Source organism: Octopus bimaculoides, chromosome 7 (genome assembly GCF_046866305.1).
Source record: "Octopus bimaculoides isolate indiv1 chromosome 7, ASM4686630v1, whole genome shotgun sequence".
In the NCBI taxonomy this organism is placed as follows: domain Eukaryota; kingdom Metazoa; phylum Mollusca; class Cephalopoda; order Octopoda; family Octopodidae; genus Octopus; species Octopus bimaculoides.
Genome location: NC_142934.1, coordinates 16,181,186 through 16,197,515, shown reverse-complemented (window position 1 = coordinate 16,197,515; position 16,330 = coordinate 16,181,186). Strand labels below are relative to the sequence as shown.

General features: G+C 37.0%; 1 protein-coding gene across 4 annotated transcripts in view; it reads right to left on the bottom strand.

Annotated features, from left to right (window-relative positions):
- LOC106873381 (uncharacterized) overlaps nt 1–15,143 on the bottom strand; it is a 158,460-nt gene extending 143,317 nt beyond the window's left edge. For 2 of the 4 annotated variants that reach the window (XM_014920722.3, XM_014920723.3), the window contains exon 1: nt 15,036–15,143. The gene's annotated coding sequence lies outside the window, so the exon portion shown is untranslated. Of the gene's footprint in view, nt 1–1,345; nt 1,446–4,662; nt 4,933–15,035 lie in introns of those variants that run through there. The other 2 variants (XM_089354874.1, XM_052969290.2) reach the window with 2 other exon arrangements.
- Nucleotides 15,144–16,330: the final 1,187 nt, after the last annotated feature.

The following is a 16,330-nucleotide window of genomic DNA, read 5'->3' as shown; positions in this document are numbered from 1 at the left end:
GAGGTTGTAAACTCACCAACGCTGGTCGTCAAGTAGTAGCGGGACACAAACACGCACACACAACGGCATTCTTTCAGTGTCTGTCAACCAAATGCACTCTCAAGGTTTTGGTCGAACTGACATTATAATAGAAGACACTTGCCCACAGTGCCACGCAATGGGACTGAGCCTGGAACCATGTGACTGGGAAGCAGACTTCTTACTACATAGTCAAGCCTGCATCTTCTCTTTCCATATATGCGGTCTTTACCAATGTTAGAAATCAAAATTTAATTGGCTTTGCCTAACATCCATAGTGACGACATTTCTTTCGTTTTTTTTTTTTTACTAACAGATGAAGGGTGAAGACCCGAAACATTAACTTATTCGCTTCCACTACAGCAACTGAAATTATAGCTCACTTTGTTGAATGTCAGGTTCAATCTAGTAACTAAAACTGAATTACAAGTTCGAATCACCAAATATATTTATGTCACTACACAATGTTTCTCCAGCTGTACCACTCAACTGATTTTTGCTTATTTTTTTAATAGCAATATCAGAAAAAGTGCAGTGTTCATGGCCTTTGTGGATCCACCATATTCAATGAAAAAGATCCAAAAAAAGTGGAACTTGCTGTAGGCACCCAAGAAGTGATATGCAGTGAGGTGTTAAACTGAGTAGTGGATTAACTCCGCCACCCCCCAAAAAATGAAATGGTCCCTCTAACGAACATCTACCAAACTCCATTCATAAGGCCTTGACCAACTCGAAGCTATGCTAGAAGACAACATACTCAAGGTGCCGCGCAATGAGGCTGAACCAGAAACCAGGTAAGTAACAAAGAGACCGTCTTGACCACACTGATACGTATTTAAGAAATGATCCTTTAAAGCACAATAAACACTATCGAGTATTTTAATAGAGGAAGAAAAAAGCTAGCAATGGTCTAGTTTTCTCTTCATATATTGAAATACTTGACAATACTAGCAATACACGAAGAGAAAACTAGCAATAGTCTGCATACATTACATTCGCCATACATTATTCGTTTCATTATCCATCATTTACATTTCAGGTATACTGAAGACCTTTTTTTTTTGTCTTAAGTCAGACAATTCCCTGCTTTTACCAAAACTTTATTGACATGGACTGAAGCAATGACAAAAAGGGTCTTCAGTATACCTGACATGTGAAAGAAAAGATGATGCATAATGAAACGAATATTGTAAGTAAGGAATGGCGAATTTTGACGTTTCATTCAGAAAGGCCACTTCTTCGGTTAGTTCACGCTTTCGCTCACGGATACACGTATTTAATTTGACCTTCTATCAGGACTGGGTTAAGCATTAAACAAAATAATCACATGCTTGGAGCATCAAGAAAAAGAAAACGAGTACTGGGGACCGATTTGTTCGACTAAACACTTCAAGGCGGTATGGTGTCTCAGCATGGTCGCAGTTCAGCTATTGAAATAAAAAATAAAAATACAAAAGTGTTTAAATTTCAGATTTTTTTTCTTGTTAAGGTCGTAAATAATTTGATATATTACTGTCATTTAATGTTAAATAATAAAATTGAAAAAAAATAACAAACTGGACATAGACGGGCAGTAGCTAGATAATATTGGGGTGGTGGAGTTAATCCACTACTCGGTTTAACATACCACTACATGCCACCTCTTGGGTGTGTTTAGCGGGTTCCACTCTTTTGGATCTATATAATAATAGTCACGAAGCAAGACCAGAAGAACATCCTGGGCAAAAACAAAAAAATTCTCTTTTAAAATCTATTTCACACCCAACATTTAATGTCTTACTGTCAGTGGAACAATAGATGGGTCAAGAGGACAGTTTGGGTCATGAGTTACTCTGAATCTGACACTGGTTATTAAAGAGCAAATGAGGAGATGTGACGTTCAAGAAATTTTGTCATGAGTTTTAAGAGCAACAAAATTGAACAGATTAAATAAACCCTAGGATTCCCAGCCGTTCTTAAGACGTCCTCTTTCAGCAAAATTTTGGAAAAAGTCGTGAATGGAAATGACTGAGGAAATGTAGAAACAAAATTGGAATTTGGGGAAAAAGTTGTTTTTTTTTGTTATTTGTTTCGTTTTTGTTTTGTTTTTTTTTTTTTGTTTTTTCCACAATAGTAATTTCCGTTGTATGAAACACTGAAATACTATAGGACGGAGAATAAAGAGATAAAAAAACAAGTTTTCTTCTTTTCTCATATGATATGCAATTTTAAAAAACAGCTATTCCAAAACTCACCCTTCTTTCTAACTACAGTGTCGTTTTTTTGTTTTTTTTTTCTCGAACTACATTGTCAAACATGTCCTTTGAATCAACAGAGTTGATAGAATGTCAGACAGCTTGAATTGAGATATTTGTTCCTGTTCCTGTTCTTTGCGTTCTGGGTTCAAATCTTGCCGAATTCAACTCCACCTTCTATATTTCTGTGGTTGATAAAATACTAGCGAGATGCTGGCGCCAACCCTCACTTCTTTTTCTCAGAATCGGGAAGACTATACACACATACACACACACAGCATTCCCTTCTCCAGAAATTAAACGTGTTGGGACAGGAATTCCTCTGACAGAGAAACTAACACTTTTGGAACCAACCAAGAACGGAACAGAAATAAATACGTATACAAGGTAGGCTTCTCAGCCGGGGTCCATGTAAGATTTTGTTGTTAAAATTTACCGGCAATAAATTGATTATATTTCTACAATACACAAAATATTTTAATAATTATCATATAATTCCTAATATTTACTTACAAAAATATTAATAGGACGGTCCATCCGAATAAAATAGGAATCCAGGGGGTCCATAGGTAAAAAAAAAAAAAAAAAAAAAAAAAAAAAAAAATGGTTGAGAAACACTGATGTAAAATATATTTGACTGCTGTTTCTAGCGATTCGAACGACAGCAATAATGCTGTTGCTTAGTCCCAGATCAACCTTGATTAATCAGACTTGAGATTAAAGGTATTTCAGCCATGACCATCCTGTATCTTTATATATCAGAAACTACACTGCCAGTGTTTTTTGTTTTGTATTTTTTAAGACAGAGGAAAATTTAGAGTGCTATTTTCTAACAGGTCGTGCGAATGGTTAAGAGCTCGTCTCGTTGGCTGGTGGCAATTAAGTAAAATGAAACGCTATTATCGTTTCATTTCTGGATGGCTCAGAGGCGGTTGGAGTTGTGTATATCTTTTACAAGTCGGGCGTCAACAGGCAATTAACAGAAGTGTACTGAAATGTCTCCAGCCATGACCATATTCACACTCACTATATTTCCATCACCAAGCCACCACAATCGCTATCAGGCAGGCAGGCGTCATGCGTTTTACGTACGTCAACTTTTAAAAAGTCCGGACATAAGATTGAAGATCCGACCGACCATACATTGTGTGGGTATATAAATAGCGTGTAAAATAATCCAGTTAGTGTTCAGATCTTCAGTCAATGTCCGGACACACACACACATACGAATAAAAAAATATTAACCTTTTTATTTTCGTCTTCTGAAACGAAAATATACCTCTGAAGAGCAACGAAGCATATAGAGAGGCCTCTGCGTGCGCGCGCGAGCTCACATACAGGTATCTTTACACACTGAAATACTTCTATAGGCGTAGGTTGATGTATAAACGTTTCCATATATACACACGAGCGAGCTTAATATAAGATCTAATATAAAATTATAGCGTTCAATATTAAAAGTTACCAGCAGTTCGTATTTATATAATACTTTATTTACACTCCAACTTACAAGCAACACATACAAATTCAACAGGTTGAACGAGTGCATCTGTGCGTGTGTGTTCACTAATCTCTCGGTTATCCCGGGTATTATATTCCAAAATACCTCGCGATAGGTGAAAATCCGAAGTAGAAACAGTACTGTATTTTTTTTATTATCATTTTTATAATTTGTATATATCTATCGGCTTTATTTTATTATAAATGCAAAACAACACCAAGAGGAATCGACGTAAGCTCAAATAATAAACCGCTATATGGTGAGAGATTACAGTATTAGACATTGTCAAAGCCTTAGCTTTATATATATATATATATATATACATATATATGTGTGTGTGTGGGTGTGTGTGTCTATATAAAATGTCATTTTATGCATAAAGCTTAAATAAGAAGAACTGAAATACGTTTTAAATATTAGAAAATTTCACTGTAAAATAGATGAGATCAGAATATAAACATGAATCCTGATGAGCAGAAAAAAGAGGGAGGGTGTTTCCTCATGGACCAGACATACACATTCAAACAACTTTTCAAATTATATTTACATATACACACGCGTAAATCAATTTTCTAAGGTTACATATGTAAATATTTCACACATACACACAAGTTTGAATTCACATGCAGGTGTGGAAAGTATTCAAAAACGTATATAAGAAGAGTTTATTTTTCGTATCTCCACTATTCCGAAATTAGCGAAACTTAAAGAGTAGCAATAAAAGGAACTTGCAGCTTCGAATAAGTAAATTATACACACACACACGTATATATACACGTATATATATATATATAATATATAAATGTATGTATGTATATATGAAATTTACAAAGATACACACAAATGCTTGCAAAACAAACACTAATTAGGACACACGCATATTCAACTGTTTACAAAATAAACTTTTACCTGACAGCAGAGACAATTCAGGTTGACAATTAATAATTGGTATTTTTCAGTGTTTCATAAACCGGAAATTTAATGTTGTTGTTGGTGTTGTAGTTGTATAAAAGTTTAGACAGTCATTGGATCTCGACGTACGTCTGTCTATCTTTCTGGATAACCAATACCTGTATGTTGTTGGTTAGGCGATGTCAATGAACGCGTATATATGTGTGTATATTGAATAAATGCCCACACAAGCAAAGCAGCGCCTAACTTCATATTACTAGAGCCAATGAGGGAGCCTCGGCGCTAGAAATAGCAGCCAAATCTCTCTCAGATCATAAAATAAAACAAAAGCTACTTATCGCAGAGACCCTAGATACAGTGATCTGAAAAGATGCGGGCTATGTGTGACTAGGACGCTTTCGTAAAAGGTATATTTGATAATTGTTTTTACAATCACACCCCCACGCGTTTAACTTACCGTATATTTAACCAGGGCAGACCTGGAGCTAAACAACAGAAACAATTGACAAACTTTCACTGTATACAATCATTGTTTTTATTAGAAACCACACACACACATACAGGGTGCGGTGAATAAACTGTCTAAATTACGCAAAAATGAAAATAACATTGACATCGCATTTTAACAGATATATTTACCAAAATTACATAAAAATATCTTGAAATATTTAAGAATAAATGTATTCAATAAAATCGCCATTCGCTTCAACTACCGCCTCCAGACGAATTCAGAATCTCCTTCAACTCTTCTGGACGGTCTCCTGTTTAAGTTGGTGAATGCTGCCATAATCCTTGCCTTCAGTTCATCTTTGGTGTTACATGGAGTTTTGTTGGTCTCTCGCTCAACAGCACCCCACACATGATAATAAAGGGGTTGCAGTGTGGGGAGTTAGGTGGCCAGATGTTAAGGGTGATGTGGTCACAGAAATTGTCTGACAGCCATGACTGGGTTCTCCTGTTTGTGAAGCATGGAGCAGACTTCTGTTGCCAGACATAGGGTCATCCAGCAGCTTGCGTCTCAGGCCAGCACTACCTCCTCCAGGCACTTCATGTAGGATTCCGTGTTTAGTCAGAGGCCGTGTGGGCAGATGAATGGAGGCATAATTTTGATCCAATCTAGAACCCACCTGTTACTAGTACACAAGTTGAACATTCTGTTCTGAGGTGAGACTCACTTTCTCCTCAACGCCACAAGTATGACATCTGTACACCCAAATTTATGGGAGACCTGGGATTCTTTTAGCTCATTCACCAGTGGTTCCACACCCTTGAGAAGCTGATCTTAAGTAATCTCACTGCATTTGGCATCAGCCTTGACTGTGTCTGGAACAAGAATCTCCTAGTTAAACTGCCCATCTATGGATTTCATCCATCTCTTCTCTCCTAAATTGGAAACTTGCTTCCGGATTGCACCATCATAGTGTGCACTGACAGAGCTCTCAATCTGACATTTTTATACATTTCCTAATAATATTTAATCATAAAATTATAATAGCTTTTAGACATAGAGAGGCTATTAGGGTCCCCCTCCCAGAGTAAAATAGGAATCAGAGGGGTCAATAGGCAAAAAATGGTTGAGAACCACTGACATCAACCACTGGAATTTTCTTCCTGCCCACATTTTCACCCTATAGCTAAATATAAATATTAATCTTAGGCGTCTTGAAGAGCCTGGTGACTAAGAAGAGGATAAAAATATTCTTTTTTACTCTAGGCACAAGGCCCGAAATTTTTGGGGAGGGGGCCAATCGATTAGATTGATCCCAGTATGCAGATGGTACTTAATTTATCACCACCACCACCCCCAAAAGGATGAAAGGCAAAGCTGACCTCGGCAAAATTTGAACTCAGAATGTAAAGACAAACTACTGCTAAGCATTTCACCCAGTGTGCTAACGTTTCTACCAGCTCCTGTGGTAAGAAGCTTGCTTCCCAGCCACATGGTTCCGGGTTCAGTCTCACTGCAAGGCACCTTAAGCAAGTGCTATCAACTATAGCCTCAGACTAACCAAAGCCTTTTGAGTAGATTTGGTAGACAGAAACTGAAGGAAGCCGGTCATATATGTGTGTGTGTGTGTGTGTGTGTGTGTGTTTGCTCTTATTTACAGGGATATATCCCTGTAAATAAGCAGTTTGTCAAAAGAGACTGATAGAATAAGTACTAAGTTAAAAAATAAGTCCTGGGGTCAATTTGCTTGACTAAAACCCCTCAAAGCAGTGCTTCAGCATGGCCACAGTCAAATGACTGAAATAATTAAAAGAAAAAATAAGTATATATATATATATATATATATATATATATATATATATATATATATATATATTCAATTCCAAACAATATCAAACTCATAAAACCTACAATTGTTTCCATACCCAATTCAATTTGAGAAATATATATATATATATAAATCAAACAAGCTTCCTTCAGTTTGTCTACAGAAAGCTTTGGTCAGCTCAGGGCTGAGAAGAAACCTGCCTAAGGTGTCACACACATAGTGGGACTGAACTAAAGACTATGTTTGGGCAAGTATCTTCTATAGCCCCAGATCAACCAAAGAGAAAGTGAATAAACAGGATCATGAAACCATTGGATTGAATGCTTTACAACATTGCACCAAAATCTCAGAGGTCAACTTTGCTTTTTATCCTTTCAAGCTTGGTAAATAAAATACTGACCCAGGAGGATGGATAAGCACAATTGTATGAGTATCGGACAAGCCATGTAGTATCTGTTCTGGTTCTTTGCATTCTGAATTCAAATTCTGTCCAAGACTTTTTCACCCTAACAGAGGTAAACTGTCCAATCCACAATCAGTTTAGACAGACCTAAAACCAACATAATCTGTTGAATCTTCAACAAGTAGATCTTGTTGAATCTTCAACAAATGGTGGAATGGAATGAAATATAAGAAAGACATTAAGTAGTGAGATATTCAAAACTTTCTTCCCCAGTTAAATCAATGAAATCTCAGCACAGGTGTTGCCATGTGGTTAAGATGCTTTCTTTCCAACCATGTGATCTCAAGATCAGTCCCCCATTGCATGGCATCTTGGGTAAGTGACTTCTATTGTAGCCCCAGGCCAACTAAACCCTTATGAGAGGGAATTTAAAAAAAACAGAAATGGAAAGAAGCCTGTCATTGAGATGTGTGTATGCTGCAAATGGATGAGGACAGCTGTGTGAAAAAGTGTCACCCCCTAGCAGTTGAGAGAACCTGTGGAAGAGGTAGACCCAAGAAGATGTGGTGAAGCACGACCTTCGAACATTGGACCTCACTGAGGCAATGACAAGTGACCGAGACCTTTGGTGATATGCTGTGCTTGAGAAGACCCAGCAAGCCAAGTGAGACCATAACCGTGGCCTATGCCTGTGCAGCATAACCAGCCCATTTAAGAGTACCCTTCAATCATTGGACAATAAACTATGCTTGTGAAGACCTGTTGAGGCAAGTGAAATCGTTGTCGTGGCCAATGATAGTACCGCCTATAGGCACCTGTGCCAGTGGAACGTTAGAAGCACCATTCGAGCGTGATCATTGCCAGGGCCACTGACTGGCTCCTGTGTCAGTGGCTCCCTGTGACAGATTTTGAGGTCCATGCTTCAGCCAGCCAAGCCTATAGGTAAATCTAGTACTGCTTGAAAAATTGAGCTGAAAAGGTGAAGTTGATGTTAATGGGATTTGAACTCAGAAAGTCAAAGGCTGGAAGTAAATATCACAAAGTATTCTATCTGTGTTGTAAAGATTCTGAGTCAATCCACTGCCTTTTGTAGCATTTTGTTTGGAGTTAGTAACAAGCTTTTCAACCAACCTTTCCAAGTTTTTTTGCTATTTAATGATCATATGTAAATTAATATACACACATAAATACAGCAGAAACAGCTGTAAGCTAATGAAGTTGATTTTCTAATTCCTGTCCGTTATTCAATAATTAATACATACATACATATTTGTGTGTCTGTCTGTCTGTCTATATATATATATATATATATATATATGGAATGAGCTTCCTGCAATTTCCTTCAACCAAATTCACTAAGAAAGCATGGGTTAGCCCATGGCTATAGAAGACACATACTCAAGATGCTGTGCAGAGGGACTGAACCTAAAACTACATGGTTCCAAAGTGAATTTCTTCACAACAAAGTCATATCTACTCCTAATTATCTCTCACTCAATATATACATATTATATATATATATATATATATATATATATTAGAGAGAGAGAGAAGGGAAGAAAGAGGGAGAGGAAGATGAACAAACACACAAGTTTTCTGAAACATTAACACTTTTTTTGTTTGTTGATATTGTAGCTTCTGTCAGTGTTTGTTATTGTAGTTTTCTCTATATCAGCCTAAAGCTGTAACAGTAGTAGATCGACTTGTTAGGTTAGTATTTTAGAAATACTTAGACAGATTAGTTAGAAAGATACTTTGGAAACAGCATAACTGGTACGGTAAAGAGACCGAAATAGAAGAGCAGAATGATCAGTGTTAATGTTATTACTGTTATAGGAAACAGAAATACTGAGATTGCAGTGTTAGAAATCTCTATAATGCTGCTGTTCTTTTAGCCCTGAGCCAGCCATCATTGAGCAGGGCCATGGTAAGTGTTCTAACAATGAACATCACTATATATATATATATATATATAGGCACAGGAGTGGCTGTGTGGTAAGTAGCTTGCTTACCAGCCACATGGTTCTGGGTTCAGTCCCACTGCGTAGTACCTTATGCAAGTGTCTTCTACAATAGCCTCAGGATGACCCAAAGCTTTGTGAGTGGAATTGGTGGATAGAACTTGAAAGAAGCCAGCGGTATATATACGTTTGTGTGTCTGTGTTTCCCCCCACCACCACTGCTTGACAACCGAATGTTGGTGTGTTTACGTCCCTGTAACTTAGCGGTTCTGCAAAAGAAACCGATAGAATAAGTACTAGGCTTACAAAGAGTAAATCTGTTCAACTGAAGGCGGTGCTCCAGCATGGCCGCAGTCAAATGACAAACAAATAAAAGAATATATATATATATGTACACATATATTGTTTTATTTGTTTCAATAAGTAGACTGTAGCCATGCTGGTACAACTTGAAGGATTTGGTCAAAAAATCGACTTCAGTACGCATATTTTGAAAGCATGGTACTTTGTCTTTCAGTCTTTTTAGTCGAACTGCTAATTTACGGGGATATAAACAAACTGATACCTGTTGTCAAGCAGTGTGAAGGACAAACAAAGACGCGCGCACACACGAAATCCAGTCACAAGGCCTTGGTCGGCAAAGCGCTATAATTGAAGACATTTGCCCAAAATGCCAAGCGGTGGGACTGAACTCATAGCGACAAGACTGGGAAGCAAGCTTCTTAACCACACAGCCACGCCTGGGCCTCAACATAACAGCCGTTTGGAGTACAGGAAGCAATTTTATCACTCAACTTTCTGCAGTCAATAAAAGTTATTACCTATTCATTCTGGTACTTGGATCGATCAACACAACATACAGGAGTAAAAGACGTTAGTCGTTCGTCGAGAAAGAGAGAGAGGAAAAAAGAACAGGGCGTTTCGTGAAAATAATACCTATACAATAAACGCTAAATGTTGACAATCTACCTAATCGAGTATATATCCTAGACGGAAAGGTGTGGCTTTGTGCCTAATCGTTATAGGTGTGTTTATTGCTACCGTGGTTGTGCACAGGTAATATGAGAGAGGAGAAGAAATCTATAGATGGCTATCGTACAACACCGATACTCCGGAACATCTTATAATCCGTACTAATTGTACAAGTAAAAACTTCAAATTACCGCGGCCGCCAGTATTAGTTAACTGGTACCTTACACGGCACAGTATTAATAAACTTGTATCATTTATACTAACGTACAGGTGCCTCTAGTTCATTTAATTATTGAAGTAAATTTAATATTTATTTAATATAGAGCGTGTTGACCAAGGTGACGGTCCATATGGACTATATGTAATCTGAACCTTCCCCCCCCCCCTTTTTTTTTTACGGAATCCCACGTTTTAGGCTAAGGAGATTCCGATTCTGAAATAAAATTTTCAAAAATCTCAATTTCAAAATTTCGATTCCCGCCCCCGCCCCTTATATAGATCCACAGGGTAAACCTAACCCTAACTCAAACCCTAACCCTGACCCTAACCCTAACACTAGTTTTGTGAGATTTGGCTGTTATTTCTAGCATGTAAATAGCCTGCTTGGTGGGGGGGGGAATTGAAATTTTTCAAACAATTTTAATTCAGAATCGGAATCTCCATAGTCTAAAACGTGGGATTCCGTAAAAAAAAAATTAATAAATAAGGGGGGGGGGAGGTTCAGATTACATATAGTCCGTCTCCGCCAATCAATGTTGTACCTGTAGCTGTTTATTAGGCGTATGTTAGGCCCGATTAGGAACATACGTATGATGAAAGGAATTCCAGTCTTGACCATTCAGTCACTCTGTACATCAAGGACTGCACGTAAGTCCAATACGTCCCCCGAAACGGCAGGGTGTTCCAACCGTGACCATGCACTTATTTTGCATACCGAGGGCTACACAGAATTCCAATACGTACTTCCGACTTCGAAACGGAGGTTATGAGTGCTTGGTTTGAGGACGACTTGGTTGTTATATCTAGCATATAGAGCGACCACATAGAGGCTCCCTTGTTGGTCGATTTGCCTTAAAGTTGAATGAAGCAATATTCGATGTTTACTTTTGCTGGTATAGTCATAGTGTAGCTAGATCGATTGGTTATCGTGTTTGCCATATAAAAGTGTGTTAGCGCCTAACTATTCTGTATTATTGTATTTTATAATATAGCAAAACAGCGTGGTGTGCATATGTATATAAATATAGAGAGAGAGGGAGATATATATGTACACATTTTGTGTTGAATAACTGGGTGCACGTGATGTATGTAAATGTGTGTGCGTGCACATTGTGTGTGTGTGTGTGTAGGGAGTACATATCTTCCAAAATGTGGACATGTGATGTGTGTATGTATGAATGAGCACATGCTGTGTTGTTAACTCCAGGTCAGCTCTGATCAATTAAAGCTTATGATCAGGGGCATTCCAACCGTGACAACCCCGAGTTTTGCTTTGTTGCTTTTTGTCCTATGTGCGAGAAAGCCAGGACCATATAATCCAAAGTACTCTATTCTAAAACGGTGGGGATGAAAAACAGAGAATTTGGCTTCTATTTCTAACCGAGCGAGCGATCACGGAGAGGCCACCCTCGCACATGTAAACATGTTTAGGTATACGTGAGATGTGAAAATATAAGCATGTATGTAATGAAAAGATTACATGGAGCGATGCTATACCGTGTACATACATGTGTAAAGTGATATGTAGAGCGTGTATATTTATATGTGACAGGGTATACGTATATAGATGTATATTTAGGAGAAATTATATGGAGATACGATAGGCGTGGGTGACATGAACTGAATGAATATGCTATACTGTAGATGTTGTTATCGTTTAGCCCAGGACAACTTTGCTCAAGTAGACCTATGACCATAGGTTTCAAACGTTGATCAGGATAGCTCTTGTTTGGGGTTTTGTTCTTTTTAAAGACACCTTCTGCGGAGGAGTTTCAGAATAAGCACCAACTTCGATAATTTCTTCCTATGTTTTATCTAAATTCACAATTATCCAGCGTAATCTTTTGCGAGAGATTAGGTTGCTATTTCTAGCAGGTCGGGACCACATTACAGCTCCCTAGTTGGCTTTATAGATTTAATATTATGTATTATCGGGTAGCCCTAGATCGAACCCGATAGAGCAGATCTATGACAAAAGCATTCTAAACCTTGACCACTCCGTCTTTTCAGACATTTTACCCAGGACTACATTATCTAATATGTTCTCCATTCTTTTTTCTTTTTTTTTAATCCTTATTCTATCTTATACAGGTAGAATGTGATTTGAGATTTGGCTTCTATTTCTAACAGGCAGAGTGATGACAATGTAATTACTATCCGTTTGTTGCCATTATACGAATGTGGTTTTGGAGATAATGGAACCATAATGAAGAACGCAAAACTGACTGATTCAAATTTAGCACACCTACACAAGTGTGCTCCCCACCCCGACTTTGTTTCCTCATAACTTTTTAAAAAATGGGTACTTTTTAATGAAATTTTCTGCAAATACCTTTCAGATGGTGTAGATTACACCAGAATTTAGTGCGAGGCAAAAGGAAATGATAGGCGCGAACACATACATACTAACACACATCACATAATATTTTTCCAAATTTCATTTCGCGTGCGTGCGTGCGTGCGTGCGTGCGTGTGTGTGCGTGCTGTACGCACCCAACTTTTTTTTTCACATTAAATTCCAATATAATCGTGATTATTTGAAATGTATTTTCAGAAAATTTCATTAAAATACTCATTTTTCTGAAAGTTATGAGGAAACAAAGTCGAAGGAGAACACACTTGCGTAGGTATGACTCAAGTTCTATAGGAAATATATTTGTGTCTCGAAGAATGAGATGCAAAGCTTTTCTTGGTGTGATTTGAATTCAAAATATAAACTAAACCAGTTAATGAAGAAACAGAAGATAGCGTAGTTATTTGATGTGCTAGAAATAGTAACCAAATCTCTCTTAAATCACACCTTTACAATCTTACGAAAGGGAACACGTTAATGTCGTGCAAGTTAAATTGAAAAGGTGATATTTGAGGTTAGGACTTCGATCAAGGAATGGTGATGGTCACCGAAATGCCTATGATAATAGGTCAGCTTGACAATGTAGAGGCGGAATCGTGGAGAGTTAGTTGTGTAAAATATCGTCACTGAATGCTGTGTGCATCACACATACACACACACACATTAATGCTGCAAGATTATCACAAGACTATTTATTTACTCAGAGTTTCACGTTCCCGTTCGTCGGACAGTTGCGAATACCTTTGGTATTCGAGTACTATTTTTTCCACCTTGTTTTGCACTTATGTGCTCGCCTGTGTGTGTGTGTGTGTGTGTGTGTGTGTGTGTGTGTGTGTGTGTGTGTGTGTGTGTGTGTATAACGTTCTGTATATGCATATATCTGTATGCGAGTATGTATATTATATATATGCATATACATATACAATGTTTTGTATATGCATATATCTATGAGTGTATTATATGTTTTGTATATGCATATATCTGCATGTTTTGTATATGCATATATCTGAGTGTATGTGTATTATATATAAACGTTTTGTATATGCATATATCTGTATTATATATGTGAGTGTATGTGTATTATATATGTTTTGTATATGCATATATCTGTATGTGAGTATGTGTATTATATATAGCCACACACACATACATACATATATATACACAGTGAAGTTTTTGCAACTACGAAGTTTTACTATAAATTCTCTTAATTTACCATTCATCCAATCGAAACTACTTGGTTTTAACACTAAAGAGAAAGTACTTTTACCTGACAATGTTACATTTTGGTGGTAGCTGCCCATACAAACTTCAAAGAAGAAATACTGAAAATTAAAACTTTCCTTTTATTCTTGCAGAAGGGAAATAAGAAACCAAATCTAGAGTACATGACAACTTTTGTGACATTCACAACAAACTTTGTACTCTCTTTGACAACTTTTTATATGAGAAATAGGTTTTCTTTGTAACCCTGTAAAGTTGCCAAAATCATAAAGAGGTATTTAATTGTTACCATCTTCACACACAATATATTATTGATAGGAATATAATTTAATTTTCATATTTTATGAGTTTGAAACAATAAAGTTCCCACTTATGTGTGTGTGTATAGTACCTGTGTTGAATGCACATACACTGCAGATTAACAGAAATACACGACTTAGCATGCAAAACTCTTAGCACCATAGTTATCAAAACATAAATGGAATATTTTATAGTGAATGTATACACACTCACGTATACATCATATATATATATATATATATATATATATATACATATACACATGAATATATGAAGTGAGCGTATCAAACAATAAGCTTATTACAAAAACAAATAAAGGGGTGAATGAGTAGGCAGGGGTATATATACTCATGCATATATATACAAACATACACATAATGCATGCATATATATATATATATATATATATATATACAAACATACACATAATGCATGCATATATATATATATATATATATATACAAACATACACATAATGCATATATATATATATATACACAAACATACACATAATGCATATATATACACATGCGTGCATATATTACATACACACATCCATTACATATATACGTGCATGCATGTACAAATTTATAAGAAAAACAAAACACAACCACACGTGCATGCTGTGTGTATTATAAAAAAAATAATCACGTTTAACTAACCTGTCTATATATACATACAGTAATATATGTTTGGTTTCGAGTGCTCGGCTGGCCACGTTTGGTAAAAAGCAAGCAGGTTGTCCTCACAAAATCTCTCTCACTTATGGCAATGTTAAAGAAAAAAAGTTTGTTTCAACTGCCTCTGCCCGCAACTGTCGACTTGCTGTGTGCCCTTAGTCTGTGAGTGTATATATGAGTGTGGATTAGTATGTGTGTCTGTAATAATTATGTCAGTGTCGGCAGTCAACAGCTTCAACACCCCCTCTCAGACATATAATTTACTTACACACACACATATACACTTTATGTATTTAATGTGTGTGTGAGAGAGAGAGAGAGGGGGCTTTTTCTTTGTGTATATGTGTGAGAGAGAGAGCTTTGTCGTGTGTATGTGTGAGAGATTTTGTTTATGTGTGTATATGCGTTTTGTTTGTGTATGTGTGTGTATGCGTTTTATTTGTGTACGTGTGTGTGAGATTTATCGTGTGTAGAGAGAGAGACGAAGAGGTAAAGAGCTGTGTGTGTGTGTGTGTGTGTGAGCTTTATCATGTATATTGAACTTTTGTGTGTGTAAGAGAGGGATAGAGAGCTCTGTGTGTGAGAGTTTTCTTTTGTTTGTGTGTGTGAGCTTATTTATATATATAAGCTTTTTTTATCTTTGTGCGTGCATGTATGTAACGATTAATAGTTGTGTGGGTATATATATATATCAGGCAAATGTGTTAGCAGTCAACAGCTTCAAACCCCACATATATAATTACTTACACACACACACTAACTATTCAGTATGTATATGTGCGTGTATATAACAATGAGTCGCTGTGTGGGTATATGTGTGTCAGGGAAATGTGTCGTCGGCAGTCAACAGATCACCTCCTCCATGCACATACTTACACACATCGTACTACAGTCTATTTAGTACGTATATTCTTCTCTGTGTATATAACTTTCCTTGTGTCTGTGTCATTGAATGTTTTACACTTCGCTATACACCATCATATCGTGTGTGTGTGTGTTCGTTGTGATATGTACGTGCAGATTTCGTTTCGTTTATATTGTCCTTTGTATATAATATGATTGTGTGTGTGTGTTTTTCTTTCACTTGGTTTTTTTTTCTTCAGTCACTGGACTATAGCCATGCTGAAGGCACCACTTTGAAGGAGTCTAATCAAACAAATCGACCCCAGTACTTTTTTTTTTTTTAGTCTAATACTTATTTTATTGGACACTTTGCCGAACCGCTAATTCATGGGGACGTAAATAAACCAACACTGGTTGTCAAGCGGTAGGGGACA